Below are 12,216 nucleotides of genomic sequence, written 5' to 3' on the forward strand. Positions count from 1 at the left end.
ACTCTTGCTGCAGCATTTTGAATCAGCTGAAGACTTTTAACTGCATTTTGTGGACATCCTGATAGTAAAGAATTACAATAGTCCAGCCTTGAAGTAACAAATGCATGGACTAGTTTTTCAGCATCACTCCTGGATAGGATATTTCTAATTTTGGCAATGTTCCGGAGGTGAAAGAAGGAAATCCTAGAAACCTGTTTAATATAGGATTTAAATGACATGTCCTGGTCAAAAGTAACACCAAGGTTTTTTACTTTATTACCAGAGGTCAATTTAATGCCATCCAGGTTAAATGGTTGACTAAGCAGTTTCTTTTTTAAAGACTCCGGTCCAAAGATGACAACTTCTGTCTTGTCTGAATTTAGAAGCAAAAAATTTAAAGTTATCCAAGTTTTTATATCTTCAAGACATGCTTGTAGTCTTTCTAACTAGTTACGTTCATCGGGATTTATGGATAAGTAAAGCTGAGTATCATCAGCGTAACAGTGAAAATTTATCCTATGCTGCCTGATAATTTGACCTATTGGAAGCATATATATAGTAAAGAGAACTGGCCCAAGTACTGAACCCTGTGGTACTCCACAATTAACCCTGGAGTTTAAAGATGATTTATCATTTACATGAACAAACTGGGATCTGTCAGACAGAAAAGATTCAAACCAGCCTAGTGCCGAAAACAAAGTCGATCATTGACCTCCTGCTTAGGGTGTCCTGGTGCCAAGTGCACTGATGGACACCCTTATGTTTGAACATGGTGTTCATTATGGACAATCCGTGACTAGCACAGAAGTCCAATAACAAAACACCGCTCGGATTCAGATCGGGGAGGCCATTCCTGCTGATCACGCCTCTCCAGGTGTCACTGTTGTTTCCCACGTGGGCGTTGAAGTCCCCCAGCAGAATAATGGAGTCCCTGGGAGAGGCACCATCCAGCAGCCCCAACAGGGATGCCAAGAAGGCCGGGTACTCCGCACTACCGTTCGGCCCCTTGGCCGATACGACAGTCAGAGACCTGTCCCCAACCCGAAGGCGCTGGGATGCGACCCTCTCATCCACTGGGGTAAACCCCAACACGGAGACAGCTGAGCTGGAGGGCAATAAGCAAGCCCACCTCAGCCCGCTGCCTCTCCCCGTGGGCCACTCCAGAGTAGAAGAGAGGCCAGCTCCTCTTGAGGAGATGGGTTACAGAGCCCACGCTGTGTGTGGAGGCGAGCCCGACTATTTCTAGTTGACATCTCTCGACCTCCCACACAAACTCAGGCTCCTTCCCCCCCAGCGAGGGGCTTAAATGCCCCTGGTAGGGTCTTCCATGGCAAACAGGCTCTAGATGACGAGTCAGACAAAGAGCGGTTCAAGAATCCTTCATGAGGACTAGTAGATTGAGGCACGTGACGTTGCCCGATACGGCGGACCCAGGTTGCTCCTCGCGGGACCCGGCTGGGCCGAGCCTGAACGAGAAACGCGAGGCCATCCCCCAGTGGGCCCACCACCTGCAGGGGGAACCGTGAGGGATCGGTGCAAAGAGGATTGGGCGGCGGACGAAGGTGGAGACCTCAGCGGCCCAATCCCTGGATGCTTAGGCTGGCTCTAGGGACGTGGAATATATTGTTACCATGTATCATATTTCTTCCACTTCCCAATTATTTGATACTTGGAATAGGCCTTTTGCACAACCCCCCCATCCCAAAATACTGTAAAGTTTGTGTTTGTATTATAATAAAATGTGAAAAAAGTTCAAGTCATGTCAGTAGTTTTGCCGAGCTGTGTATGTTGATTGACATGATGAGTTGCCTTGTTACACTGTTAGAATAATATTCTGATGTGTGAATGTAGTTTTCAGTGCGGTTTTACTAAGGGACTTTGTGTAATTACACCTCCGCACTTCATTGTTACCTTCAGACTGGATTAAGCCTGACACACATCCTGAGTGGGAACATTTAGTCCCCAAGAGTACGAACAGGGAGCAAATCTGTAAGAGGATTGTGGCAGTGACGGGGGAAGGCCTCTGTGACACCCAGAGCCAAGGAAGCCTCTAAAACCCTGTGATGGCCTATTGTCATCTTCAGATCAACCCCTACTGACCCAGCCTGTTGTTCCACATTCAACGAGGCACAGTGGACTGTACAATTGCTTCAAAATCACAACATGACAAATAAATACAATCACAGCTGCAAAGTCCTGTTTGCAGAGCTTTGGCAGAACATAACGACAGATGTTGTGACTTTAATAAGGAGCTGCTTGGATCAATAACATTCAGAACCCAGCTTTAAGAAGCTGGACAAGCTAAAGTTGCATGACAGGAGCAGAATAAGACCAGATCTGTGGGAAGATAACCAAAGATTAGCTTCAGGAATGTTGGGAGATTACGTATGGCAGCAGTGAAGAGACCTATTCCTTTCTAGCTTGGCTCCCTTCCTTTAGCACTCTAGTCTGGAATGTGAGACAATGGTGGGAGAAACAAAATGTCCGCCCAAAGGGTGAGCACTGTTCCTGTCAGATCATCTGTGTCTGTGATACTGTGACCAGATAGGCCAGATTTCCTCATACCTGGTCATTAAGAGATTTTGTACTTGTGTAGCAAAAACTTATTTGCAGTCTTGTTACTCTTGTGACTGAAGCCTTTCAAAGATCCATCCATTTTCTATACCTGCTTCTTCCATACAGGGGCGCGGGGGAGCTGGTGCCTATCTCCAGCAGTCTACCAGCGAGAGGTCGCCAGTCTATCACAGGGCGACGCTGAGACGTATAGGACAAACAACCATGAATACACCCAATTACACTTAAGGGCAATTTAGTGAAACCAATTAACCTAACAGTCATGTTTTTGGACTGTAGGAGGAATCCAGAGTACCCAGAGAGAACCCATCCATGCACGGGGAGAACATGCAAACTCCATGCAAAACCCAGGACCTTCTTGCTGCAAGGCAGCAGTGCCACCAACTGTCTCACTGTGCAGCCCATCAGATAATGATAACCCAAAATAAAAAAATAAAAAAATACAAATTCAGTTTTTAAACAAAGATTTTATTTAATAAATCTATCCAGACCAACATGGCCCTGTGTAAAAAAATTCCAAGGCAAAAACCGCAGCTGACCATAAAGAACACAAAGGCCCATCTCAAATCGGTCTAAAAACATCTTGATAGTCCTTAAAGACTTTTAGGAAAATAATCTATGAACTAACTGTGAGATCTCTGCTGGCTGGTTCTGGCACTTCATTGTTCTCAGCTGCAACTCATCCAGCTAATGAGCTCATGGCTTTTTAAGACAGCTGCTGACACAGTCTGTTGCTGGAACATAGTCTCTGTTATGTGGACTTCTGTCAACCTGCCTGATCGCTTGTTGTCCTGCCTTCCTGTCGATCTGCCCATCTGTCTGCCTGCCTGTCGCCATATGGAACTCTTCTTCAGGAAATCTGCACTGTAAATATTTCCACGGCCAGAACACTCTCTCTCTGCTCGGATCCTTGGGGCTTCCTCATCCTCTGGCTTCTAACAACTCTAATCAAGGTCTACCTAAGTTGGAACAATAAAACCTCATTTCAATCTAATTCTGTGCATCGAATCTGTGTCATCTTCTGATTTGGTTATATTTTGACAACCTGAGTAAATATTTGATACTAACGAGACAAATGTGTAACCTTTTGGAAGGTGAGTGTCCAGCAGGGTTGAAACTAACACAGCTTTTCAGAAAAAGAATATCATATGGTGGTGTCTGTGTGATTGTGTGTACCTGCATTGCTTTGCTGCTTGAGACCATTTGCCATAATTGACTGAGCCATCATTTCTGCTCTCCACTAGAAAATCCTGAAGGGGAATGTCCTTCCATCAGTTTGTGACCTTAAGACTTATCACAATTGGTTTAAAGCAGGAGAATGATCCAAAACACATCTGCAAGTCCACCTATAAATGGCTCAATGGCTGGTTTGACCTTGGCCTAGTCAAAGCTCAGACTTAAATCTGACTGAGATGCTGTAGCATGACCTTAAACAATTAGTTATTCATGCTCCAAACCCTCCAAGGTGGCTAATGTGGCTAAATTGAAACAATTCTGCAAAGCAAAATGGGCAAAACGCCCTCCACAGTGATATAACTGCCTCTGCCAGTTATTGCAAACACTTTATGAACCAGTTATTAGGGTTTAGGGGATTACATTTTCACAATTGGATCAGGTTGGTTTGGATGGCTTTTTCCCTTTATAAATAAAATCAATTAAAAAATGCATTTTCAATTTACTCGGGTCATTTTTGTGTAAAGTTAACATTTGTTTAATGATCTGAAACATTTAAGGGTGAAAAAAAAAGCCAAAGCAGAAAAAATCTGAAAATAAGGAAATACTTTTTTCACAGCACTGTAAACCTGATCAGGCAATAGTAAGAAGAATAATTAAATTCCAATTTTAAAAACTCTTTATATTTTCAAGCAACAGCTGGAAGAAAACACATCTGAACCCTTTCAGAGCTGCCTTCAGTCCACACACTCTGAACAGAGCCTGTAATTTTTCACTCGCTACAGCTGCACAGTTGTGTTCACAAGCAGAGGTCAGATCCTGTATGGAGTATTCTAGGAATGTGTGGCATCCTGCCTTCTTTTAGCGCCTGAATTTTGACTAGATGATATCATCCCAGTGGAGTAAACATATATAAGGACATTAATAACAAAGCTGGTGACAGATGTGTTTAAGTCATTCAACAAAATAGATGAATATGAGTGTTTCTGGCTCACCTACAACTTTCAAGTAGCTACCAGGCCAAATTCACCACCTTACTCATTAGTCTTGACCTAGAAACAGCAAAGGAAAAAAAAAACAGCATAGATAGCAACTCAACCACTGCCATGATTATTACAGTGACATACTATAGATGACTAAAATTCAGAATGTTCAATGACAGGAGCAAGTACAGGGAATGTAATGTAATGTAATGGTTATCCCTAGTGCTCTGGTGAATGTGGTGACACCGCAGCATAAATCATTCCTGAGAAAAGCCCTGAGGAAGAGCACGGGACATTCTGCTCCAAAACACTGACAAAGGCTGGCTTATAAGCTGCAGAATTCCTCATGACTTAAATATGACGATGTTGTAGAGCATTACTTTAGATGCGTTTCCTCCTTATAAAAGAAAAAGCTGTGAAAAATGCTCATTCCATTATGTTTTGCTCGAGTGTCAGGAAAATACAGCTGCGTCTCAATAAATTATGATTTCATGGAAAAGTTTACTTTTTTCAGTTATGCAGTTTATAAAGGTCATATAAAGGCAATGTTTTAGTAGTTATTTCTGTTAATTTTAATAACTATGGCTTACAGCAAATGAAAGCCTAAACTTCAGTTTCTCCCAGAAAATAATATTACATTACCCTGAAAGTCCTTTTTGATTTGGTGTCATGTAATATTCCTTTATCATGAGAAACAAAATTTTGGATTTTTATAAGCTTTAAGCCATAATTATCAAAAGTATGTCCATTTACTGCACAGTAAATGCAATAGACTTGCTCAGGCCTGTCTATTGCATATATCATTTTCTTTTGTTTAAACAAGAAAAATGTATTTTAATCCCATGATAGTATATCATCCATCCATCCATCCATCCATCCATCCATCTATCCATTGTCTTTTCCATCTATGCACCATCTGGTTCTCAAATGACATATAAAAAATAATTTATTGTTGCACATTCTCGAATCATTGTTGAGCAAAATTTATTTTTTGCTTAGGGGGTGATCTGAGTTACAAGCCAAAGGGCAGAAAACAGTTTAAAGAAACGTGTCATGTTCACGACAGCGGTTCCTCTAGTTTTACAATGTGTGTTTTGTATCATTTTCAGATTTTTTCCGGTTATACTTGTTCAGCCGTCAGTTTTCCCAGTTCCCCATTCCACATCGCATTTGGTGCTTCAAAAATGATGACTATTAGGACGTGTAATGTGGTGTCGCCAGTTTTTACTTAATTTTTGCCCTCGTTCACTGGATGAGCCAGCAGTGAATCACTGAAGATCACATGTTTAGTATGAAGTGAATCATCAGAACTATTCTATAACCAGGGTGGATCCTCCTGGATCAAGCATTTTTATGAAGTGATTAAATATTTAAACTATGACATTATCCACACTAGTGCACACCTTCATCCTTCATTCACCTGTTTTCAATTGCTTCATAAAAATGACAAAAAAGTTAAAGTAAATGTTTTGGTCATCTAAATCAAGCCGTATGCCTCGCATTGGAAGTGTTGGACCTGTGTCTAGTACAGAGGACCCCTTCATTTCTTCATTTCTTCCTTTCTTCCCTTCTTCCTACTTTTGTTCTGCCTATAAGGATTACAGCATTAAAATGAGCCTCATCTTCTTTTCCTAACTACATTATATGTGAGCGCCATCTCCTGGAGGACACTCTATGTGTATTTGTGCAGTCTACCATATGCAGAAATAAAACCTAAAAAAAACAGTTGGGTGCTTGGAAAAAATTTTGACACAAGTGCAAACATTTAAGCTACATTGTTTATATTTGATTCTTGGCTTCAAGTGAGGCCAAACGATCCAAACTTGTTCCAAGTCTTAGAGCCAAATAACTGGCACTGATGAAGCTGTAAAACGATCAGTGCATAGCTGCCAAAAAGAAATCAACAGCCACCAATCACAGGCACACTTGATTTCAACCAGGATATTTACAAATTAACCTAATATTCAATGACACATGTCAATTTTATTTAACCAAATGTATTCTGAAGTTTAAATTTAAAAATTACACCCCATGCAATTCCTGCTGATAAAAAACTGGGGTAACTGAAACAGAGGCTTTTTTGTTAATCAGTAACTGCTGATAGAGGAGCTCCAACAGCTTGCTGCAGGGAAATGTCACCACTTGATTCAATCCATATTTACTAAAAATAATGAACTGCTTGCTAAGCATACAATATGGCCTACGTTTTATTTTCAAAATACTGTTTGTGGTGTGAGATGCATAATTTATAATGACAATTAATATTTAGTCACGTGGAAGAGTAAGGGCATTTAATTAAATATCCACTTGTTTGTTAAGACATGTTCACAGGCTTCCCAGTCTTATTTTTATGTATGTCTGAAAAAAAGTTATTTAAGGTAAAGATTTTGTAGGGATTTTCTTTGCATGTGCAGCCCATTTCAGGTCACCCAACAGGATCTCAATGATATTAAGATCTAGGATATGACTTTAACCAGCACATTTCCTTTCTTAATTCTCAGCTAGTCCTTGGCGGATTTATTGGTATGTTTTGGATCATTGTCCTGTTTACAGATGGTCTCAGATTGACCTCAAGCACCATTTGATGAACCTTCCAGATCCTGCTGCAGCAAAGCAGCCCAAATCATAATACTTACAGCTCTATGCTCTGAACATATCTGAACACCAGCTCTATGTTCTGGTGTTCAGATAATTCTGTTTTAGACTCATCTGTCCAGAAAGCATTATGCCAGAGGTCCTGTTTTGTCAATGTTCTCTTACGCAAACTACAGTCTTTTTTAGGAGAGTAAAGGTTTCCTCCTTCCATGCTTCCCATGAGAGTTAAACTTGTACATGTTTGCACTTTCATATCATCTGTAGCAGGAGCATGCTATAGGTTCTGTGATGGCATTTAAACGTTTTTGGAGACTTTTTAGCATCTTGCAGTCTGCTTTCAGGTTAAACTTGCTGACAGCCAAATATGAAAATTTTGGCAGTTGGTCCTAATGTCCTTGTAAACAAGTTTCTGCACAGTAAAATGGCAGATTTCAGATTATTTCGAAACATTTAGAAATATCTAATGAGATTCATAAGCTGCGCAGGCTGCTTTTTAAAAGCTTCAGACAACTCTTTTGATATCACTATGGTGTTCAGTCTCACTTCAACAGGCAAGAGAACAATCAACTAAATGTCTGAGATTCAAACAGGGCAAACCTCCTTCAAAATGTAATCATGTGCACCTAGTGTGATACACCTGTGTGTGTGATTTTAGTCATTTGAATTACGACTCAATGTGGGGATTTCCTGATTTATTCCTTCGCCAGAAATTGTTTCTTTTTTAAAATTATATTTTACAGAAAATCTCGTACTCGTACTCGTCGTCTTCCGCTTATCCGGGTCGCGGGGGCAGCAGACTCAGCAGAGACTCCCCAGACACCTCCTCCAGCTCCTCCGGGGGGATCCCAAGGCATTCCCGGGCCAGGCAACAGACATAGTCCCTCCAGCGTGTCCTGGGGCGTGTCCTGGGCCTCCTCCCGGTGGGACGTGCCTGGAACACCTCCCAAGGAAGGCGTCCAGGAGGCATCCGGTATAGATGGCCGAGCCACCTCAACTGGCTCCTCTCGATGTGGAGGAGTAGCGGCTCTACTCCGAGCCCCTCCCGGATGGCCGAGTTCCTCACCCTATCTCTAAGGGAGTGCCCGGCCACCCTCCGTAGGGTGGCCGGGCCGCCGCTTGTATTCGGGATCTCGTTCTTTCGGTCATGACCCAAAGTTCATGGCCATAGGTGAGGGTAGGAACGTAGACCGACCGGTAAACCGAGAGCTTCGCTTTTCGGCTCAGCTCTCTCTTCACCACAATGGACCGGCACAGCGCCCCCATTACTGTGGCAGCCGCACCGATCCGTCTGTCGATCTCCCGTTCCATTCTTCCCTCACTCGTGAACAAGACCCCGAGATACATAAACTCCTCCACTTGAGGCAGGAACTCCCCTCCAACCTGAAGAGGACAAGCCACCCTTTTCCGGTGGAGAACCATGGCCTCGGACCTGGAGGAGCTGATCTTCATTCCAGCCGCTTCACACTCGGCTGCGAACCGCCCCAGCGCATGCTGTAGGTCTTGGCTAGAGGGGGCCAGCAGGACCACGTCATCTGCAAAAAGAAGAGACGAAATCCTCTGGTCCCCAAACCAGACCCCCTCCGGCCATTGGCTGCATCTAGAAATCCTGTCCATAAACGTTATGAACAGGACCGGTGACAAAGGGCATCCCTGCCGGAGTCCAACATGCACCGGGAACAGGTCCGACTTAGTGCCGGCAATGCGAACCAAACTCCTGCTCCGCTTGTACAGGGACCGGATGGCCCCTAATAAAGGGCCCCCAATTCCATACTCCTGGAGCACCCCCCACAGGGCATCATGAGGGACACAGTCGAATGCTTTCTCCAGGTCCACAAAACACATGTGGTTGGGCAAACTCCCATGAACCCTCGAGTACCCTGTAGAGGGTATAGAGCTGGTCCAGTGTTCCACGGCCGGGACGAACACCACCCTGCTCCTCCTGAAGTCGGGGTTCGACTATCGGCCGGACTCTCCTCTCCAATACCATGGCATAGGCCTTACCAGGGAGGCTGAGGAGTGTGATCCCCCTGTAGTTGGAACACACCCTCCGGTCACCCTTCTTATGTAGGGGGACCACCACCCCAGTCTGCCAATCCAAAGGCACTGTCCCCGTCCGCCACGCAATGTTGAAGAGGCGTGTCAACCATGACAGCCCCACAACATCCAAAGACTTGAGGTACTCAGGGCGGATCTCATCCAACCCCGAAGCCCTGCCACCGCGGAGTTTTTTAACCACCTCGGTGACTTCCGCCTGGGTGATGAAAGAGTCCAACCCCGAGTCCCAAGCCTCTGTTTCCACCAGGGAATGCGTGATGGCAGGATTGAGGAGATCCTCGAAGTATTCCGTCCACCGGCCGATAATGTCCCCAGTCGAGGTCAGCAGCTCCGCACCGCCACTGTAAACAGTGTTGGTGAAACACTGCTTCCCCCCCCTGAGGCGCTGGATGGTTTGCCAGAATCGCTTCGGAGCCAACCGGTAGTCCTTTTCCATGGCCTCACCAAACTCCTTCCAGGTCCGAGTTTTTGCCTCTGCCACAGCCCGGGCCGCGGCACGCTTGGCCCCACGGTACCCGTCAGCCGCCTCAGGAGTCCCACAAGCCAACCACAGCCGATAGGACTCCTTCTTCAGCTTGACAGCGTCCCTTACTGCCGGTGACCACCACCGGGTTCGGGGATTGCCGCCGCGACAGGCACCGCAGACCTTACGACCGCAGCTACGGGCAGCAGCATCGACAATAGATGCGGAGAACATGGTCCACTTGGATTCTATGTCTCCAACATCCCAGCAGACCCTCACTATGTGCTTGGGCCTGCCAAGTCTGTCCGGCTTTCTCCTACCCCAGCGGATCCAACTCACCACCAGGTGGTGATCAGTGGACAGCTCAGCCCCTCTCTTCACCCGAGTGTCCAAAACATGCGGCTGAAGGTCTGATGATACGACAACAAAGTCGATCATTGACCTCCTGCCTAGGGTATCCTGGTGCCAAGTGCACTGATGGACACCCTTATGTTTGAACATGGTGTTCATTATGGACAATCCGTGACTAGCACAGAAGTCCAATAGCAAAACACTGCTCGGATTCAGATCGGGGAGGCCATTCCTCCCGATCACGCCTCTCCAGGTGTCACTGTCGTTTCCCACGTGGGCGTTGAAGTCCCCCAGCAGAATAATGGAGTCCCCAGGAGGGGCACTATCCAGCACCCCCGACAGGGACGCAAAGAAGGCCGGGTACTCCGCACTACCACTCGGCCCGTAGGCTGAAATGATAGTCAGAGACCTCTCCCCAACCCGAAGGCGCAGGGATGCGACCCTCTCATCCACTGGGGTAAACCCCAACACGGAGACAGCTGAGCTGGGGGGTGACAAGCAAACCAACCCCGGCCCGCCCCCTCTCCCCGTGGGCCACTCCAGAGTAGAAGAGAGTCCAGCCCCTTTCGAGGAGATGGGTTCCAGAGCCCACGCTGTGCGTGGAGCCGAGCCTGACTATTTCTAGTCGATATCTCTCGACCTCCCGCACAAGCTCAGGCTCCTTCCCCTCCAGCGAGGTGATATTCCACGTCCCTAGAGCGAGCCTAAGCATCCAGGGATCGGGCCGCCGAGGTCTCCACCTTTGTCTGCCGCCCAATCCTCTTTGCACCGGTCCCTCACGGTTCCCTCTGCAGGTGGTGGGCCCATTGGCGGTTACAGAAAATCTTATTATGTTTTTTTTATATTACTTGAATTCAATTCACCATTATTGTTAAAATTGATATTAAACACTCAGATGTCCAAACATGTAAGAAAAACACAGGCTATCGTAGGATGTGCTTTTTTTACATAACAGGACAGCGGTTAGGTTGACAAGTAACTGATAGAAGTTAGAAGCTCTCTTGAACTGATTTCCATATAAAATGTTTCAGATCCTAGACCTTGCTGAAATACCATGCAGGTAATTTTCTTCTCCAAAGAACACAGCTTCCTAATTCTGCTCAACTCTCTAGGACAGGGTTGTTTTTATTCACACCCACACGTTTCTTCTTACAAACTGTATTGTGGGGCTGTTACACAGATCAACGGTCCTCTGTGTCCATTAACAAACACACGCACACACACACTGACGCCACGTATTACAGTCTGCCCCCTCTCAGGTGGGATTTTATTGGTTAAACCATGGCCACATGCCTCTGTTTACATACCTTCAAATTTCAGGCGGGATTAGATTCAGTAACTAAAACAACAACGTTTTAGAAGACAGGGCTCAGATAACCAACACCTTGTAGAGAGAAGACCACCACATAAAACCCTCACTGTGGTAGCAATACTTTTTACAGAGGACACACGATGGGAGGCAGCAGGTCTTCAAGTTATAAGTTTCCATCTGACTTTTGCAGACTCCCTTTGTCCTGCAAACAAAACAAACCTGGCAGCACCACAGACGGTAAGAAGCATTATTTCTTCCTGTGTTTTCAAAATAATAATGTCATTTAACTACAACCATTTAAATATTAAATTTTACAAGCTGAAATTAAATTGTGTAATGAAAGGAACAAATAAACAAATGTGATTTAATTCTTTTTTATTAATATTCTGTCTGAGAATACAAACATATTTTCACACCTTGAACTTTTCCCAGTTTTTAAAACCATTAACTTCAGTGGAAGTCCATTCACCCATTAACTCTGACCAGCTTCATTGGCTCTGCTGACATGGAGCCCACATCATGATGCTGCCAACCCACATGTTTTACTGTGGGGATGCAGTGTTAATTGTCCTCCATATTACATTTTGCATGTGGGCAGAAAAGTTTTGGTCTCTTCTGACCAGAACACCTTCTTCCACATGTTTGCTATACCAGTATTGGTAACACTAGATTTTATTTAGGGGTTAAAAGAGCAAAAGGCAAGAATGCAAATGCACCCGACATTTTCAGAT

Source organism: Girardinichthys multiradiatus, chromosome 23, assembly GCF_021462225.1.
Source record: "Girardinichthys multiradiatus isolate DD_20200921_A chromosome 23, DD_fGirMul_XY1, whole genome shotgun sequence".
In the NCBI taxonomy this organism is placed as follows: Eukaryota; Metazoa; Chordata; class Actinopteri; order Cyprinodontiformes; family Goodeidae; genus Girardinichthys; species Girardinichthys multiradiatus.